The following is a 13,343-nucleotide window of genomic DNA, read 5'->3' on the forward strand; positions in this document are numbered from 1 at the left end:
AATAATGAGAACATAGTACTCTATTTCTGTTAAAATGGAACAAAATCATAATCAAACAACCATATATTTCCACATCTTGCTGTGTTTTGTTTTGCTGTAAGTGTCTAAAGTCAAGTGACTACTCTAAATTAATCTCCATTTTTAGAGATCTTAATGCTCTCCAAAGATGAATACTGAAATATTTGCATCCCTGATAAATCTACATGAGTTACTTGTCCTGAAAATTGGCCACTAAATAATTAGTTTCAAGAAAACAGTTTTAGACAATCATAAAACTGAAAAGTAAATCTTACCAGGTCATTGCTCTAGTAGCCTACATTTTGAAGAGAACTTAGCAGATTCTACAGTCACAAAATGAGAAACAACAAACAACCAGACTGTGTTTTGGATTCATTCTGCTGTGAGATATTTCTGCATTGTGACTAGACACTAGGTTTTACTTGGAAATCTTAAAAGCATTATTTTACCTATTTCATGGGCTGGTGAAAATTTTATCTAGATGAAGAGGAGTAGGATAAATGAAGTCATTGGATCACATCATCATGTCAGCATTCTTTTATCCCAGCTTTGGACATTCCCTCTTAGAATTGCATAGAAAAATTATAGGAAGAAACAGCTTAAAATGTCACTCTGTGTAAAAAAAAAAATAAATCCAGATGATGTTGTTCATAAATCACATGTGTAAAATGAAATATTAACTAAATCCCAGTTTACTGGAGTAGGTTTCTGCATCTATTCTAGACAGACGCATGGGCTTTACCAAACAGTCTGCATTTCTTCTCAGGTTGCCTCAGACTCTCCAGGTCTTTCTGAGACCTTTGCACATTTGTATGTTAGACAACACTGGACAATTTATATATATTAGGAAACACAGACAAAACTCTGTGACATGCGTAATGAAAGCCAACATCCAATGAGCACACTGGAAAATAAGGTGTACAAATAGTCCCAAGAAGGCACATTTGTTCTGAATGCAAAAGCACATATCTTTCTCTAAATGAACGGATTAACCACAGCTATTTCTGATTTCATTCTCACTGTTTCAGTTCTGAAAAGCATGTCCAGACAATGAAACCAAGAAGTGGCAGAGAGGGAGCTGCAGACTGCTACAGTCAATCTACCAACTATGGTTATTGTTCAGGTGAAAATTAAAATTGGCATGCATTCTCAAGGCAATGAATCACTGTCCTTGTGGGCTTCAGTGTCTGCTTTGAATCTTTTGTTTACTAATATTGCAAGCATGTTGGTATTTTCCCCTACTCAAAGTGTTTACTACAGGAAAACTATTAGCCCTGCAGTCTTAACGATGCTGGATGCACTTTGTTCTAAACCCAGCTGTCACCTGTACTCATTTATCAGGGAATGGAGATAGGATGAGATACAATATCATAGAGGTAAGTGGGAGACGTGAAAATAGAGCTGGCCTCACACTGCCTTGTTTACCTCAAAACACATTTTCCCAGGCTGCAGTAAGACAGAATTTTCCTGAGTGTCTTACAGATACCTTTCTCACATTTACCACCACTACTGTAGAATGCAGTTAGCTGAACCTCACCAGCTGCCCATGTTATCATTCATTACTCTTGATTTTTTAGCAAGGTATTTGACATGCTGTAACAAGGAGAAAGAGAGGTGAAAGCTCTAGAGCTGGATCGTGTGTTTTGGTGAGGTAAGGTTGGTTTCAGTACATTTTGTACCTCTTATCTTCCTTTATTTTCCTGTGTACCCTGAATTCAGACAGCAAGAGAATAGAGTTTATTTACCAAGTGATGACCCTCAACATATCTCAGCTACACTTCAGTGTAAAGAAGACTCTTTCCACACTCTCCCCCAGCACAAATATATACTAAGCAACTATTTGGCACTTTAAAATCCAAGCCAAGTACTGCCTAATTTCCCAAAGTGAGCACTCTATTTTCTAAATACTTCAGCATTAACACTCAGCTTATTGCTGTATGATCATTCCTACTCTGTTCTCTCCATGTATTTTTTTGCACAGACTATAATTATTACAGCCCAGCTTCTCCTTTTTCATTTTGATCCTTTGTAAACCTAGTCATTACACTGCCTCAGATTGGCTTCCCAAAATGTCAAGATTAAAATGGGGCATGAAAGCTTATGCAAGAGTGAGTCAGTAGAGCAATTTGAACCAATAAATATCAAAGCAGTCTGTAAGAAGTAAGCAATTCATTTGATACCACATCTTTCAACAAGTCTTTAGAAGATTTTCCTCTGCAGGGTTACACCCTGATATTTACGTCTTGATCTCTCCAGTGTGCAAAAGTCATAGTTTGCCTCATTAATGTGATGCTCTGTCAGGCAAGCATTGCTGTCTGCAAAACACATCAGATTACCCTCCAATCTTAGTGCTCAGCACTGATTTGCAGTGCTATCTGCTATCAAAATAAATATTCTAGAGCTTTGGCTTGTACCACTGTCTCTGTAATTAGTGATATTTTATTAGTTAATTAATTAGTTAATGTCAGATACAAGCCAAGAAATAAGGAATGCGCCAGTATTCATTTTTTATGTCACTGTGGGTAAATGAATTGTCAAGACAAAAACTTTGTTATAACACTGCCAGTATGACTTACTGGGGATAACAGAATACAAAAACGACGAGTCTATTTTCACAATGCGTCCCGCTGCTACTGCTTTTTTCCTCACTCCTTTCAGTCTGATGAGTGCAACAACTCTTGTCTTTGATTTTTTGCCATGGACTCCTGCTCCATTGTCTTTTTCTCTTACGTTATCTCATTTTCTTGCCAAGACTATATTTTACTTTACTCTTATCCAGGGATCATTCAATAAAAGCTAAGACCCCTTGAAGCAAAATTGCAGTACTGTAAAATTCCAGCTCTTCGGGTTACTCAAAGACTTAATTTCTCAAATGGCATTTCTCCCTACAAAAGGCCTTGTTACTTACATGCTACTCCCTTGACTCAGGATGAAGAGAAGAAAAAATGTTTTAGATCCACCAATCTCTGCTTATAGACTATTAACAAGTAGAAGGGGCATCCTGTGCTTCATTTGCTTATACTATGTTCACTCGCCTTATCTGTTTTCCTGTCTTACAAGCTCTTACTGCTTTCTATGGTGTTGCACCTCCATGTCTGTTCCTCTCTGAGGTTTCAAGATCACATTCAGTGACCTTTGCTAATTTCTCCCTGCTAAATTTAATTAACAAACAATGCAAAATAGCATCAATTGTTTCCTGTTTACCCTTTTTATTATATACAAGCAAATTACCCTAAATACACCAGCTATTTTACAATCAAGAATGAAAAGTGTTATCCATGAGAAAATCTATTTCCTCAAGTGGAAATATTTAGGAACTTTTGACACAAGATTTCTTTTCCAATATGTATGCTGTGATTTATCTCACCCAACACTGTCGCACATTGCATTGAAACAGCTTTTGCACAAACATTTGTTTAAAATGAAAAACTTGTGTGTTCTCGGAAATTATCATAGTGTTTTCTACGTCAAACCCCAAATTTTAATTAATATTTTGTCTTTTTTATTTTCTTTTTTAAAAAAGAAATGTGCACTTTCTCTTCATATGCCTATGTTTCTTTCTTCATTTCTGCTGATTGTTGAGCACATGAACTAATTTCAGTTAGGACTGGAAAAGTACTGTTCTCCAACAAATACTGAGAAAAAACAAACAAGTGAAAATAGAAAAGTGTCACAGTGACTGCATCCACATTTATTAGACCTCAAGTCACCATTCTTAGTAAATAAAGTTTCTTCACGATTCTTCACAATTACAGGATTATTTAGATTAAAAAAAAAAGTCCTAGCACCGTGAGGGTTTGTAAGAGAATATCACAGAATCACAGAATCACACAGAATCACCCGGGTTGGAAGGGACCTCAAGGATCATGTAGTTCCAACCCCTCCTGCCTAGCAGGGCCACCAAATATCCACATTCATATCAGGTTGCCCAGGACCCCATCCAACCTGGCCTTGAACACGTCCAAGGACGGGGCATCCACAACCTCCCTGGGCAGCCCGTTCCAGGGCCTAACCACTCTCCTTGTAAAGAACTTCCCCCTAACATCCAACCTAAATCTTCCCTCCTTCAACTTGGATCCATACCCATTCAATATCCAATATCGTGCTCAAGATTAAAGGTTGACAAAGCTTTACAACTTGCCTAGGACAGAATAATCTCTGGAAAGTGAACATGTCAGACCCTAGGGACAAGTGTCCTAAAGACATCTATGAAGTGCAGCTGATTGAATACTGAATGCTTTTTTCCTCTCTGTTTATTGTATACCTCACATCTCACCCAAAAATTAACATTGGCAGCTTCAAATTGCTACTTTTGACTCTTTGTTTACCTATGATGATATCACAGAAAACCTATACATTTCATTTTTTTCCCTCTCTCTCTCTCACTCCCTTTTATTTTTTATTTTTTGGCTCTAGGTCTTTTAAGTTCTGATACTAAACCGCTAATTTTATGAGGGCTGCTCTGAAAATAATGCCTCTGAGTTTATTATGTTGCCCTGTGATGTCAGAGGCTGATATTTCTGGCATAGCAGTAGAAGATGAATCTTTCTACCAATATTCCATTACATTTTGTTGCTGTGTGATAGATGGCAGCAGAGGAGCAGTATGACACGATGGCATCTGACATAGAAGTGCATATGAAGCAGAGCTTTGGAATTCCTCCACCCAGAAGAAACGGCAGCCACTGACATTCGTTGGTGCCTGCTGAACATTTACACAGACCAAACAGTGGATGTAGCACAGTGACAGAGTGGGTGGTGCATTAAAGCAGGGGCATCAACAATGTGAATTACAAGCCATATTCTGGATGGCCATGCACAGCTGTCAGCCCACAAAATGAAGAGCATCTCGATAGTTGTAGCAAAGTTTGCAGAGAAAAAGAAATGCAATCTTCATGTTGATGTCAGTAGCATTATTCACAAGGCTATGACTTGATTTCTCCCTCTATAGTGCATAGATGGTTGTAATGTTCGGAGTTATCAGGAAGAATGGGGTGATTCTCGATATCCTTGATAGGCTGCAAGGCATCGGGACAGTCTGAGAACAGACATAATTTGCTCATCTTACTTATTCTCTTTTACTCTTTTTCAGAATGTTTCACTTTAGGGCTTGCAGTGAAAAAAAAATCCCTCTTGAAATCAGTAAGGCCCAGTTAAGAAGATGGGGATGGCCACTATACTTTACAATAAAAACAAAACAGCAAGGCAACAACATGTCATCATTCAGTAAGAAAGCTAGAAGGCAAAAGGCTATTTTTGTTCTTTATTGAAAGCTGTTTTAAAAAGCCACACGGGAAGCTTGGGTCTCTATTCTTCATGAATGTCAAATGCACTTAAAGGCCCAAGCCATGAAAATGCTTTTCACTGTTACACGTTTACTGTTGAATGTTTCATATGTGCACAGGTTTGTTAATTTTCTTATGTTAAATCTTTCTCTCTGTAAATGCTGCACATTTTGGTGGCAGAATTAATTTTCCAAAATCTTATAAGGAAATAGTTCATCTTATGGAACTTAAAATAAAGAAGGAACAGATTCTTCAATACATTTTGCCTTCCACATCTCACTTTCCTCATCCTACAGTAAATAGACATTCTCCATTAAATTAAAATTCATGGGAATCTTATACAAGGGCTATATTTGAATCCATTTTATGGGCCTCATGGTCATTTTTTTTCCCCATGTTTTTCTTAGTAACTGAAAGTTCCTTCTGTGGTAGAAGCTGCCAAAACAGCAAACATAGAGAATTCCCCAAGGAATGCCACACGAATTCCACATCTCAGACTGACTGCCATTTCATATTGATCTCAGTCATGATGAAGTATTAATTTGTACAGAGTTGAATGACCATCTTCTTTTAAAAAACATCTAATTCAAAAGCTATGAAGCCTTGGTAGCTATTAACAAAGCAGAATTCTTGCTTTGCTCTCCTGCAAAACAGCTGTAGGTACTAGCTATATTGTGACAAGGAGAAAGATCTCCTAGGTTATTATATATTATTATATAGGCTCAGGTCACTACTATCACAGAAAACCCCATACTTTAATTAATCCAATGAATTTACCAATATTTATCTTAAAGGTAGTTAAGCTTGCAGCTTTCATTTTACAAATATAAGTTTCTTTTGGAACGTGACTTCATTGGCAGCTAGGAACACTTGCAACTAAGTTCAATCATGGACAATTTGTTATCCTTCTTTCTTATTATTTTATTCCAACATTTACTCTTCCCTCTCTCTAAACAGCAATGTTTGTAAGGAACAATTATATTCTCTTCCTCACTAATTCTTGCTTGATTCACTCTGATTATAGAAGTAAAGCACTTTGAGTCTTCTCCCGCACGAAAGACTACTCCTTTCTCTGATTATCCTGGTAAAAGGAGAAGTCTTCTAGACAGTACAAATGTCCTACTGAAAGCAAATATTAACAACATTTGATGATACTTATGATGTATTTCACATGATTTTTTTCCCCTGAAAGTGAGCAGAGCCCAATTACAGAAATTACATGGAATTTCTATGCAGTATATGTATTTTCATTTTCTGCAAATTGAATATTAACTTTGACCTTTTGGAGTTTAATAGATTTTCTTTTGTGATAAAATATGTAAAAAATTGGTATCACACTAAATTGCTGTTATGTGGTTGACCTTTACTCCAATTTAACATAGCTTTTTTTGGTTTTGTTTTGTTTTCCCCAGCAAATAGGAATAATAAGAAATTGATCTTTTGCCAATTATACATTATAATCTTTTGAGATAAATCTTAAGACAGCCTTGTTGTCTCAGGCATGACAGAATCAATTGCACAATTTGTGGGTTTCTATTTAAGAACTTAAGTAGATAAATTATCGTTGCCCACAAATGATTTTCTAAATCAAAACTAAGCAGTGGAAAAAATTAGTAATGATGTCTTGTTAGTAACATGAGCTTTACAGACCTCATAGTCCTTGATGATAGTCTGGAGGTTACCTTTCTGCTCTGGTCTGATGCAATGTATTCCCACACCAGGTAAGATCAACAGTTTTGGTGTACAGTGTCTCACTCGGAGTGGGACCAGCTTTCACTATGAATCAGTGGCTGAGAGAAGCAAGAACCTATTTTTGTTCACAAACTCAAATTTCAGACATTTGACAGGAAAGATGTAACTTAGGAACTGATTCTGTGCCCTGTGGCTGTCGGAGCTCCTGTGTCAGGACCATCGAAGTCTCTTTCCTGATGGCTACCTCACAATAATATTTTGGATGCTTAAATGGTCTCCTTGATGAGGTCCTTGACTTAGAAATAGGAGAAGTGGGCTCTTTTCTGCTATCTATTTCTTCAGCCATCTTTTCTCAGCCTTTTTTTTTTTTTTTTTTTTTTTTTTTTTTTTTTTTTTTGTTATTGTGGGGCAGTGAGGGAAACCTGTCTCTCATTATCTAGTTGTACACTGGCCACCACTGGGGCCTTGATCTCAGCTGGGGCCTCAGGCACCACAGCAGTATAAATACAAATAGCAGAGGGGAGTCCATTGGTGAATATTTTTTTGTTATAGATCTTGTAAGATGCTTTAAGGATTCATTTTCTAATGGGTCACTTTTACAAATTCTACACATAAATTAAATAAATATGGCAGAAGGAAACAGAATTTTAAAACTAAACTCTAGTGGTAGAAGTCAGACAAGCATATGACAAATAGCTTGATGCTACTCAGTTGTAGTATGTACCTATCCAAACATAATTAGAACAAAGCTTCTTTCTGAACTGCTTTGGTATGAACTTCTTGTTAGTAATATGACCTCAGCGTGTGCAAGAACATTAATATAAAATTATTCATCAATATATCACTCAGCAAACAATTCTTCCTCTCTGACATCCTGATTCCTAATTATCTTGCCGTCTTTCATTTTCTAGTAGTAGCCAAACTTCCAGTCAATTGCCTCATAGGAAACATAGCAAAGAAGAAATCTGGAAGAAAACAGTGCAAAGTTATCAACATGAGAGCCAAAAGGAAGAGGCTAAAAAAGAGCATGCAAGACGAATGTGTTCGTGGCATTTTTTTCCTTTTCTTTCTCCCTTCACTTTTCTGGATTTAATGGTTTCTCTTCCTCTCTGTTCTCTGTTGTTCTGTCCTCAAGCATGACAGTGGTAGAGTTTGTCATGGCAGAAGACAAGTTCTTCAGGGATCTTTCTTTGTCATACCCTTGCATTTGCAATAACACTCCTTTTTTGAGGATCAATCTTGAGAACAGCTGATTACCATAGGACAGAAGCTCAGAGAAAAAAGGCAGAAGATTCTTTGGGAGCAGCAATTTTATGAGTAGCGCCCCATGCACACAACTGATGCTTTTTCTCACTTTGTACTGCATTGCACCCTGAGACAGCATCACACCCAGCAGCCACCAAGTATGCCTGCCTCTTCCTTCCTTACTTACAGCCTGATGTCCCAAAGCAAGCAAAAAGTATCAAAATCAGAAAGGCACAGCAGAGAAGCAATGGTTTTACATGTGATACTATGTTAAGCTTTGCAGACTCCAAAATCTTGGAGACAAGATGTTGCACAATTTAAGCAACTGTATAGCAAGAGCAGAGTCACTTTGTTTTAGGTTACCTACATACTCAAAGTCATTACACTGATTTAAAACTGCCCAGAGGATCGAAGAGACCCTCTGTCTTCAGTATATTAGTGTACTCCTTTCGTTTCCCATCTGTATGGTAGGAAAGGTGTCAATTGTATTTATTACAGTAAAAAACTTACTCCTTCCCTCTTCTGTAGAGAGTACAGAACAGCACCCTACATATCTGTTTGTCTCCTTTTCAAAACCCGTAGGATGGTTGCTCTGTTTCTATTGGTTTCTAGGCACCTTTCCACCTCAATCTGCCTTGCCAAAACCATCAGATATCTCTGTCATGTGAACTAGGCAGTGAGCCAGCAGGTCAGAGCTTACACAATTTGTGGCGCCTACTTAAAGTGTCTGAGATTCTTACCAATCAGTCTGAACCTGGGGGCAAAGTGTAATTCTTTCCCCCTTGCCTGCATTTATAAAATCACACAAAGGTGAAGTATGACAGTGGTAGATTGCTTGGCTTTTTATTTTTCTGCCTTGGGAAGCTAACAAACCTTCTGCATCTCCTTGACTACAGGTTAATCCCTGCTTTGTGGTAAAGGTGTTAAGCAGCTCATGTGACAACTGTCAAAAAAAACCCAAGTTGAAATAGAATATATCTAACAGGTTACAGTGTACAAGGACCTTAGCTAGGCTTTATTTCTTTCTCAGGCAACATTTTTGTTGTCAACATTTTGTTGTAAATCTTGTCACCCAGGAATTTTTAGATAGCACAATACAGACAAAATGAATGGGATTTCCCACGAATGAATGGTATTATAATGCTTTTATAAATGTGAATGTGGAAAAATGGAGTTCATAAAAAAAGACCTATGAAGAAGGAGAAATTTTTTAAAAATGGAATTCTTTCAGATCTTTTTTTTTTTTTTTCTTCTTATCTGCAAACTTCTATTCTTTACACGACGGCCCTGGGTTCTCATCAGTCATATCTCTGGATGGCTTTGTTTCCTCCTATCCTCACCTAAAACACATTGGGTAAAAGTGAATTCCTGTCCAGCAACCACTTACTTAATAATTTGGACTTCAGATGCTTCGTGTTGCCACGCTCCTTTTACATATGTTCAATACATTTAATCTTAAAAAGAGCTCATGTATGGAAAACACATGCCTACTGTGACTAGACCAGCACTATAGCTCTGAGTCAAATAAACTACCATGGATTTACCACACAATTCCAGGAAACCTTTTCTTTAGAATACACACAGAATATATAAACAAAGTTATAAAAATCAGCTGTGTTATTTTGCTTCATTTCATGCCTCAGTTGGTTGGGTTTTTTTTTTCACCCAGAACTGGATATCTCTCTAGGTTCTAATACTGTCATTTGTCCTTCAGTCATACATTTTTTTCCTTCTGCTCTATTGATTTGTACACCAGAGCTGCATAAGCACTAGAACATGGGATGAAAGCCACAGCAGGCTTGTAAATTTTTTTTAAGACATCTGCAGGAAAAGATCACACTTCTTTAGTTTTTGAGGATATTTAACATCTTTTATGACTGGAAAAAAATGCAGGGAGCAGGCCTGCATGACATATCTTTTCTAGCACATCATCGATGTGTTAAAATAGATGCTAGTACAGCATCAGAAGGGAGTAGCACTGCCAGCAGTAACCCTAAGAGAAAGAGGACTTCTGATGGATTTTGAGAAAATACGATTAAAAAAAGAAGGAGCAGATTGACATTCACTGCTTATGGTGTGCTTCATCTGCTCTCAGTAGGCTCTCTGCTGGTAATGGCATAGTAACATCAATACCTCTTCATGTCAGCCCTTCTGTTTGGTGCACCCATCCAACTATGACTGTGAATATCTCTTTAGGTTTCTGTTTCCCCATCTTGACATCAGTGGCCTTGGAAATGATTTTCTGGTGTTGTGCAAGGGTGTTCTGTTGACACAGAGATTCTGTCCTGAGGTATGTGTGGTGGATTTACAATCTAATTAATAGTGAGGAAAGGATGATGGGTGGAAATACCAACAATGTTGAGATCTATGACTCCTGAGTGGGACAGAAAGCTGCAGTAGATGAGTCTAGCTGCCCATGCTGCTTCTGTGCTGCTTGGTCTGCTAGGGATGGCCACGCGAGGAGTGTGAAATTTTACCAGCACAGCTTGAAGAGCATTTGGAGCTGGCAGTGCAGGACCAGCATTTCATCATCTTCTCTCATGTTTTTCTTACTCATGCCTGAAACTATGAGGAAATATTCTTCTTCAAAAGAATATTTTGCATATCAATAACGTGCTTCATCCAAGATCTCAAAGGACTCTATATACAGTCATTAAATGTAATTCCTATCGCACTCATACTCACGGAGAAGTTGGTAACTGAGCTGAGAATACACCCAGGAGACCTGACCCCTGCACTCTTTCTTAACCTGCAAATTACGTTTTCCTTAAAAACAAATAAATGGCCCTAAAAATCCCTCAGAAGCTTTAGTTACAGAAAGAACAGCAAGAAACACAGCCTTAGTGACATCACAAAATCCCATACTTTGGCTGGAACTGTTAGAAATGTTCAAGCGTATGTGGGGAAGAAAAACTGTAACCATGTGGCTTTGGGAAGTCATGGCATGCCCAGCCCATTACTTGCTTTAGTAGCTCGGTGCAACTAGATCAGCATTCATAAAAACAACAAGCTGGCTGAGAAACAAGGATACTTGAATTCCTGTAAGTACATTTCTCCAATGTCTGATATTTCCTCTTTGCTAATATGATGATATCTGAGGCTGGAAGCCTGGAAAGTCTGGCAAATCTTGCTGGCAAACTGGCAAAGTATGACAGTATTCTTATGATTCTGAACACAGATACCTTGATAGAATGTAAGTGTTTTTATCGTGGCTCACATCATAACTTAGAACAGGAGGATAAGAAACTAGAAGAGAAATTGGAATTAACTGAAGTCAGGTATCTCTCTTTTGTTCCTATTTTGCTGTTGAGGTGGCTGGAAGGGCTATTAAGATTAGCCTTATAAAGCTGGCACAATTGCAGTGCACAGTCTAGGTGAGGAGAGTGGAGAATCTCAAGCAAAAAAACATCTGCGTGTATGGCAGGTGATCTCATTCCAGACCGAGACTTCCTGGGATAACGTGTGCCCACCTGTTTGTGTTTCAGCTACTGACAAAACATGATGACATGACTCTGTGTGCAGTTTCCAGAGTTCAGTTCTTAGGCTACAGTTCAGTCTAACCTTCAAATAAAGAGTTCATCATGTTAGAATGCACACTGAAAGACCATTTATGATGATGATCTATCATTGCTAAAATTTCTGAAGAACGCAAGTAAGAAAACTTCCTTGTGTTTCAGGTCCCAAAATTTGCAGTCAGCTGTGTGTATATCTTTATATAGTCATAGATGACTCCCTATAAAGCAGAATTACCACGTTTATGCAGCTCACAGTACTTCCAGTTCTGTTTCTGGATTATGATGGTAAAGTAGCTGTCAATTACATAGCAACAGAAATAAACGCCATAAAAAAAGATAAAGAAGTAAAGCAAATGACAGCTACTCCACGCCTTATTAAATCAGTAATACGATAAAGAATAAGACTACATAGGTATTACAGGAACCTCAGAAAGCTGGGAACCTAAATCTTACCTTTCCATCCTCAAGGGGAAAACAGAATGTTTCCAATAATTTAAATGCCATGCCACGATGAAAAACCCACATCATCCTCAATTAAAATGCTAAACATGAGGACCAAATAAACAAATATGAGAACAGTCTTCTAGGCCTGAAAGCTTCAAAACAGATTTTGAAATACTTTTTGTAAAGAAAGAGGCCAGATTGGCATTTTGACATCCCTGATAGTTTTTCCTTTTTTTTTTTTTTTTTTTTTTTTTTTTTTTTCCTTTTTTTTAATCCAGATTTTTCTAATGCTTCACTTTCCCTTAAAATGAACATAGAGGTGAAGACTACTGAAAGCAAATGCATTGTTTCAATTCCAGTGAGTAATCCCACAGCATGCAAATCCAGCTATTTATATGCTTTTTGTCTAATGATTCTAAAATGTTTCTCCCACTGTCTGGCCAATTGACCTTAACACTAAATAAAATCAGAAGGTCTAGTCTAACTACCCCTTCATTGTGCTCACTGTCTGCTCGAGGTTGCATTCTCATTCTTTCATCTTACAAAACCAACTCCTGAAGATTACTATGTATTTGAAGACAGGCCACTATAAAATAGAGATTTTGTCCCCTTTTTCCCCTTGTCATTCCTAGCCGAAAATTAAATGAAAGCTTGACAAATAAAAATTTTGCTTCCTGATGGATGTAAAATATGCTGATCCAGCATGATCTAGTAGCAGATCATAAAATGAATATGCAATATTTGAAGCAATTTCCATGGTACAGGCTCCCTCTTTTTTCATGCAGGAAACCAGAAAAGAAGCAAAGTGAAATGAAATGGTCCCTTCATGGAAAGACTCCCATCTGAAAATTGTTTTAATTCAGGGCAGCCATGGGTATAGTTTACATAATAAAAAGCAGTTTTACTAAAGTGTCTGTGGTTATACTAACCCAGTGTAGAGGTCCTGATCAAAGCTGCCTTGCAGCCAAAGTCATCAGCAATCCGACAGCATGCGTTGGTGAAAAAGACTTTCTTTTTCAGCTGGGATGTCTCAGAACCACTCCCAAGAAAACCAAAACTAAGCAGAAAAGAGGGTGTAAAATCAAGACACCTTTTCCACTTGTTTAGTATTATGTATTCAAATCAGAGAGTACTTGGAAGGAGAT

Source organism: Tympanuchus pallidicinctus, unplaced genomic scaffold, assembly GCF_026119805.1.
Source record: "Tympanuchus pallidicinctus isolate F22 unplaced genomic scaffold, pur_lepc_1.0 scaffold21, whole genome shotgun sequence".
Classification (NCBI taxonomy): Eukaryota; Metazoa; Chordata; class Aves; order Galliformes; family Phasianidae; genus Tympanuchus; species Tympanuchus pallidicinctus.